The following is an 8,604-nucleotide window of genomic DNA, read 5'->3' as shown; positions in this document are numbered from 1 at the left end:
CTAAGATAGTGAAATTAAAAGTAGCATTTCTGAAACAATATCCAATGCAGGCTTATATACATCTAACACTTGACAATCACCCTAAACTTTGGCTTATAAAGCCCTCCCCTTTGATGTCTCCAGGAGCTTAGAAAGTCTGCAGGGTAAATGGTTCTCTTAGTGCCATTGTGCAGATGAGATGTCCTGGCATGGCAATGTCCAGTGACTTCTCAAGGTCAAATAGCTATTATGACGTAGAGTCAGGACTTGAATTCGAATTGCTCAATATTTAACCCAATGAACATTTTTTTCTCTGTAGTTCAAGGAGATGTCTAATTCCCTACAGGATACATCGGCATCTGCAAATTGTCCACTGGGGATCCACATAACTTGAACTGATGGCCTCAGCCTATGACTTTCTTGTTTTGAAGTACTTAAAAATCCTTAGCAATTTAGCATATCAGAGGCTATCAGGAGATTCAGTATTTTCTCTTCTCCTTATCATCCTTCACCAAGAATTTAGGAAGAAGCAAAGTGGAAAACACACATCTCAAGCTTGAGATCACCCACCATAGCTTCCTCTTGAGCAGGAACAGCAAGTTGCTCTTACAGCATCTCTGGAAAACATTAGTGACCATTCTTTGCTTTAGTGACATGATAATTAGAGTGAAGTCATGGTGGAATCAGAAGACACCAGAATCTAGATGCCATCCTCCCGAATTTGCAATTAGGGACATTTGTGAATGGTGATGCAAGCTACCAGAACTAACCACAATGAGTCTTGGAGGTAAAGACAGAAAGGCTGCGATGAGCAAATAAGGCCAAACAGAAAGGCATGAACAGCACTGTGTGATTTCATCACTGTGGCTTGCACTACCCAGGGAAGACTTCCGCTGAGCTGGATTTAGTTAAAATGCATGAGGACATCTGATCAACGTGCTAAATGAGCAGACTCTGACGCCACTTTTACTTTCCCTCTTCACTTGCTTTCAATATTAAGATTGAGGCATTGCCTGTTAGGTATTCTTCCTGCAAGATGGAGCGGAATATTACAAAATGCATTTGCAAGCAAGCTAAATCATGATTGACAAAACGAAATTTGTTAATACAATGGTTTGAGGCACTTGACAGAACTTTTTGTCAACAGTGTAGATTAAGGGATTCAAAAATATGAAATTTGCAGATGAAATGGCTTTGATGTTTCTCATGAAAAGCATTTTATTGACAGATTGGGTCAGAGTGAAAAAATGTGCATTTTCTCAATGCATGTGTTTTAAGTCTTCGATAAAACACGTATTAGTCCTGCTGTTTTTGCTCATTTGTCATATATTCCATTGGCTTTGCCTTTAGCCACAAAAAGGGATCAGGTATGAGTAGAAACAGAATGGAAAATCCCCTAAAGAAAGTGTCAGATTGGTCCCCATGATTTGTGGTCATGTCATTTTTTCAAATGCTTATTGACTAGGTCCCATACACTCTTTTTGATCTTATTCTATTAATTCTTCAAAGAATGACATTCTTTCTCATTTAGAAAGATCTTCTGGTATCAGTCAGTACGTTTTGACTACAAGTAGCAGAAACCAAAAAAGGATTATAAGCCACTGGTTCTCAAAGTGTGGTTCCCAAACCAGTAGCACCAGCATCTCCTGGAAAATCATTAGAAATGCAAGTTCACAGGCAGCACCCTCGACCAACCTGGAGGTGGGGCAGAGCAATAGGTGTTTTAACAAATCCTTCAAGTGATTCAGTGCATACAAAAGAGACAAAAGACTGGCTCACTTAACTGAAAAGTTCATGGCTAGATATATGAGGCTGCAAATATGACTGCATCCAGTAACTCACACAGTGTCATTAGGACCGTCACATCAAACTTTTTCCTCTAGTGTGGTCCCACCCTTAGATAACTTCTCTCTTCATAATGGAAAGATATCAACAGCTCCATGCTTATGTCCCATCTTTTTTACTTACCCCATGATATGGTTTGAATCTGTGTCCCCATCAAATCTCATGTCGAATTGTAATCCCCAGTGTTGGAGGTAGAGCCTAGTGGGAGGTGATCGGATCATGGAGGTGTCTCTGATGTTAGCACCATCCTTTTGGTATTGTTCTTATGATGGTGAATAAGTTCTCACAAGACCTGGTTATTTAACAAGCCAGCACCTCCCCCATCACTGTTTCTCTCGCTCCTGCCCCCACCGTGTGAGACGCCTGCTTCCCCTTCACGTCCACCATGATAGCAACCTTCCTGAGGCCTCACCACAAGCCAAGCAGATGCCAATACCACACTTCCTGTATAGCCTGTGGAACTCTGAGCCAGTTCAACTTTCTTTCTTTATAAATTACCCAGTCTCAGGTATTTCTTTATATCAATGCAAGAAATGACTAAGAAACCCCAGAATAAAGATAGTGCTTTGCCCCAAAAGCTTCCATAAATACCCCCAAGTGGAGTCCCTTGACCTCCCTGATTGGTGCAGGCCTGGTTTTGTGCCCTTCCCTGAACTTACCACGCTGCCAGAGGTTGTCAAACTCTGAGTGGCCAGTTATGGTTTTTCTGTCAGAGGTGGCATGAACTCTAAAGCCATAAGGACAGAGAGTAAGAAGGACTGGTTGCCCCTAAAAAGTCCAATGTGAATGCAAGAAAGCAGGGGAATGGATGCTAAAGAGATTTAGTCCACGGCCTTCTAATAAATTCCAGATTAAGGTACAAGTAGCTTCCCTACACACACACACACACACACACACACACACACACACACACAATTACATTAGTGTTTCTCTGGATACTGAAAAAGAATCCTCACCTTTAATCTCACTCTCTTCTTCATGCTCTCTCTTGCTTCTTGGTTAATACAAAGAGTGGAAGACCAATAAATGCAATCCAGAACTGATAGCAAAAGAACTGAAAGAGAGAATTCCTTAGCAAAGCCCACGTCCCTAAATAAAGAGGGTTCCTAAGATTGATGATGGGGAGGAGCCTACAAAAGATTCCTTCAGGAGCATCAGGCACAGCTCTGCACAGATGGGGGGCAGGTGGCCATCTTTGACTCTGCTGCCATTCAGTGTGACAATCTCCCTCAGTAGAGCCTTTTATTTCCCTGTAGTTCACAGAGGAATTTATTTTGCAGAGGAATAAAGAACTCGTGTACATGATTTGACTTTCATCTTCAAACCAAGACTGAAACTTTGAGCTGTCATAGTTGTGCCATCTCAGCAGCCCAAATTCAGTGTTTTACAAAAGAGAGAGAAGAAAGAAAACTTTATCCATTCCCTGAACCGTCACCTCTACCCAGAACAAGGCAATGTTTTCCTGTTTTAGAACAAATGAAAATGCTCCATGAGTAATCTCATTTTGACTTAAGAATTACTATCAAGAGCAAACATCTTGTCAAATGCCTCTTATAGGGCTATTTGCAATCTCACTTGCTCTTTTGTGCCCCACCCTCTACATTGGAATCACCCCAAGCCCAGGGGCCATGTTAAATTCTTCCCTGCATTTCCAGTGCTGGGCACAGAATCTAGCACAGGGTCTGTGCTGAATATATATGTTGCACTGAATTAAGTGGAAAGGGTGTCCTGTTTCCCATAAATTTTCTTTTCTATTCGATAGCTTCATTGCAGCATATGCTCCACTGTTTTACGGTTTCTATGAGGTAATATTTGTTCCCTCTTCATTAGACAGGCTATTTGACAAGACAGGCTGCTTTAAGTGATACACCTTATGCCGCCTTTCTCTCTTCTACAATTCAACTCAGTAAGGATGACCTTCAGACATTTTTACACCCAATTCCCATATAGGACCACTAGAGGGCAGCAGAGAACACAATGATGGCACGATGGCCATTTTGTCCAGTCTTTGTCTTCAGCTCTCCTAGTCCCTCAATTTTCCCAGCTTTCATCCTTTTGTTAACTTTGGCTTTATGGGTGCAAGTTTCAGTACAGAACAGCCTGGTTTGATTTAGAGCAAAGAAAACCATACCTTTTTTCTTCCTGTCTTTTCATGTGATTTCTTAGAGAAATAATTTCATCAACGAGCCAAAACACTCAAAGTTTACAAAATGCACCTGTCTTGTTTTGTTTTTAAATATGGCCTCTCCTTTAGAAAAGAAAAAAATAAAATAAAATCTTATCTACTACATTAGGAGAGAGTTTCCCTTCTGAGCGCCTTTTCTATAAGATCTTTAACTGAGCTCTGCTATCACTCTCTTCAGCCTCCATTCTTCTTGTGATCCAAAATCCAGCCTGGAAAAAAGCTCTCATTGGCAGGATAATTAAAGTAGATGAACAAGTCCTTCAGTCCCAGTTAATCCCAGTAAGCCTAATTCAGCTTCTATAGATGGAAGGATAAAAGTGTTCCCCCATCAGGGTCATTCATAGCTGGACTGCAGCCTACACCAAGAAATCACTCCCCAGATAAACACAAGGTCATGGAGATCAAGTTTATACATAAGTAAGATTGAATTTGGTCTAGGTTTGATCCAACTGCACAGATCAAGGAATCACTGCCAAAAAGAAAAGAAAAAAAAGATTACTTAGAGCTAAATTTCAGGACAAACCAACACCTTGACTCCTTGCTTTCATGCAAAATTTCTCTTCAAGTTCCAGGAACACACCCTCAATTTGGCATGCAAATCAAAAGAGCCTTTTAAAATAACAATTTAGCAATAACTATTACGATGGATTTTTCTATTTCTAGAATATATGCTACACGAATATATATATATTATATATATATATGTGCATGTATAGCAGATAACTGGAAACAAACTAAATCTCTATCAATAAAGGAAGATTTCAATATATTTTGATATACCCACACTCTGATATACTACACAGCAAAAAAAAGAAAAAGATTGAGATGTATCTGTCTTCAGTGAAAGAGAAGGATGGCTGAAAATTATTAATAGCAATGTACTAAAAATGTTAAGTACATATATTTCATTTTAAAAACTATATGTCTGTGTATGTAAATGAATGCAAATACAGATTTGTATTTCAAAATCTGGAAGGATTTACATAAACCTGGTTTAGGGGAGCATCATAGATAAGAGAGGAGTAAAAAGGTAGAAATTTAATTATATTCTGGTATCACTTACACAATTTTGTTAAGTCTAAAATGTTGCTTACATAACTGGGCTCACATTAGCCAACGTTATGTTTGGTCACTTGCGATTCTTTATTCACTGAAACTCTATTTGTTTCAGGTACTACCTAGCATTTGGTCTCCATATCCTAAGGACAAAGCAAAAATTTTAAGTTTTCTCTCTTGAAAGATTTTTGGAAACTAATATAACCCTGCTAGCATGAACAGACACAGCATATACCAAAATTGAATTCACAACATTTTCAAACTGAAAGTGAACAAATGTCCTCTTACCATTAATTGTGTCCAGAGACTTCCACAAAATTAGATTCTCAAAGCTGGGAAGGGAGTTCAGAGTTTTTCCCAATGCCCCATCACTCACAAATAAAAGGAGGTTCAGTGAGGTCATGTGACACCCCCAGTTTATAAAAAGTCCAGCCCAGTTCTCAGAGTTTATTGACCACATCATGAAATGGTCACATCCTTTATCACTGAAAACCAGAAGAATATTTTTGAGAGTGAAAGGTGGCACTGTTCATGATCACTGTGGGACAACAGTTAGGACTGTAAGTTAGGACTGTCCTGGGGCAACTGAACACCCAGGCACTGTGCCTCCTTCAACCACACTGAATTCCAAAGAAACCAATATATGGAGTTTGCACCCCACCCTTCCCAGTGTGAAACCCTTATGAGAGGCCTTCTCCTACAGCAGTCATTGAAAGTATGGTTGTTCCTCTTTATTCTATTTTATTTATTTATTTATTTATTTTATTATAAAAGAAAATTATTATTTCTTTTGTATAAAAGAAAATTATTACAAGTTTATCTGAAAGTCCAGCTTAACTGGATATCCAATATTTTGCCTGTTAACCTTGTCACTGAACTCACATCTGCCTTGCTTTCAGAAGGTCCAAAACATGCCAATAATTGGTTGGGCATTTAGACCTCCAGATTGATGCTGGACAAGGGAACATACAGAATAATTATGTAAAATACGTCATCATTCCTGCTTCATTCAAAACCCCATCAGAGGTACCTTGGGTCAGTGATCAAATCAGGTTTCTCTTTGGGCTCCAGATGCTCTCTTCCCTGCCATGCCTTCCACAGTTTTTTTGGAGCACGCCAGCCACCTGTGACTTCATTCAGGCTCTTATTCCTCCCCTAGATGCTTTTCTCATCTCAGCCTGACAAACCTTCCTGATCTCGGAAGTCAGGTGGAAGAAACTTCAACCTAACGCAGTGTCTGCCTTTCACTTCACACCACTGCTATTACCTGACATTGCCTGCTACTGCTGCTGTTTCCTGGCTTGTTGTCTATCTTCTCTGTCTAGAATAGAAGCTCCGTGAGGTCAAGGGCTCTGTTGGCCTTGACCATCACCATGTATCCAGAAGACTGTCCGGGGCTTATAAACAGCCAGAGAATGAACGAATGGCAAACCACTTTTACTGGAAAGCCACTGCCTCTGGGAAACTTCTCCTGACCACCCTCAGGAAAAATTAATGACTTCCTCCTTGGCAATCCCACTGCCCGCTGCTCCCCTTCAACAAGGCATGCATTCAATAGTCATTGAGCGCTAACCGTATACCAAGAATTTGGCATATCACAGTACTTATTTCCATACTCATCTATCTCTACTCTAATGAATGAAATTCTTGAGGGCAGAGAATTGCTTACTCATATATTTAATGGCCCCAACTATTAGGAGAGGATTAGAAGGTGCTTATTAAATGGGTTTATTTTTAACACTAGATATTTGGATCCACGTAGTAGGAGACTTTGTTTTCTTGGTTATTAAAATTGAGACACCGAATTTTTAAATTGCTTTTAAAATTGATGTTTTTTAGATTCAAAGATCCAGTTTGGGTAAGTTTATAGAAAAAGAGCACTTTCTTTCTCTGCACATAGGTGGATCTTCCTGAAGACTGGTTGGCTTCTTATAAAGAGAGTCTGACGGTAGAGTGCCCTTTAATATGGGAATCCTGCCTCTAAGAATTTATCATAAGGGAGGAAAAAGGGCACAGAGGAGGTTCATTTTGTCAGCGTTTATAATAATTTTTAGGTAGAAATAACATAATCAAATATTCATGTAGACCTATGCAGTCATGAAAAATCATTTGTTAGAATATTTAAGAATGTCAAAAATACTCAATATCTAATGTTAATTGAAAATAATAATAATATGGTATTCCAATGTGATCTTGTTTCGATAAGGAAAAAGCACACACACACACACACACACACACAGAGATGAGTGAATTATAGAACCAAAATAAATCTAGGTGTAGGATTATAGATGCCTTTAATTTTCTTTAGTTTTTACATGTTTCAAAGCTCTTATAATAAAAATAATAAAAGTGTATTATTTTCTATACCAAGAATGACTCCTAATGTCACCTGTGGACTCTGGGTGACAATGATGTATCAATATAGGTCACAGATTTTAACAAACAGGCCACCCTATTGTGGAATATGGGTAACAGGGGAGGCTGTCCATGTGTGGAGGCAAAGGTGTGTTGGGAACTCTTTGTACCTTTTCTCAATTTTTCTGGAAACCTAAAACTGCTCTAAAAATACATTCTATGTTAGAAACTATATTACATTGTTAATAAGCAAAATATAACTAACGTAAAGGAGAAAAATGCCTTGGGAATTGGAGAAGATCAAGTAAACTGAGAATGAGTTGCTGGAGGACATTAGAAATCCAAAGTGAGAAAAGGTAGCCTAACTCCCAGAACTTTGAAATCCTGGAAGGATCTGATTGCTTGATCTCCCGCTGGGAGGAGTTGTCTCCCGTGTTCCTATGAGAGGGGAAGAATTTTGAGAAGGTTCAATTGTGCCTGTGCACACACATGACACGTGCACACACATGACCCATGCACTCATAGAGCCATGTTGTCTTCCACACACACACACACACACGCACGCACACACACACACAGAACCCTCCTTACATTCATGAAGGCAAAGCTGTCCCCAAACCTTCCTCCTCCAAATACCCTATTAGAAAATCCAGTTTAGGGAATCCTGTGTCTCCCAGAAGCCTGATCAGGAAAATATCTTGGAGACTTTCAGGCTCCATTCTTATGAGTCCATAGCCCATCTCCCTATTAAGTGCTGAGAATTTTGAGGAAGGGAAGGAGTTGTTTTGATTGTGTCTGGAAATTATTTTATCACTGAGAATGAATTTACTCCCTTGAGAGTAACCAAGAAAGGTTCAGCTTCTGATGAAAACAAAGTCTCAATGATCAATTCTGGGAGCCCCAGAACAAAGATTTATAAACAACCCTTAGCTTACGGTATTTTAAAAATGCCTTTTCCCTCCCATTTTAATATATATGTTATCTTTTTGCTTCAAATCATGAACATCGCAATCCTCCAGGTCAGTTTCCTAGTTGAAAGGATGAACAGTTTCCTGGCTCAGTCGTTCACACTCTCATCTAGAAAAATGTAGAAATGTCATTAAAGGAACTTGGTTATGTAAGAAGGTACTGTGAGGCCTAGTTATTCTAGGAAGCAGAGAAGGCATATCTCATCAGTGCTCTCT

Source organism: Papio anubis, chromosome 18 (assembly GCF_008728515.1).
Source record: "Papio anubis isolate 15944 chromosome 18, Panubis1.0, whole genome shotgun sequence".
Taxonomy (NCBI): Eukaryota; Metazoa; Chordata; class Mammalia; order Primates; family Cercopithecidae; genus Papio; species Papio anubis.
This window is presented reverse-complemented; position numbering follows the sequence as displayed.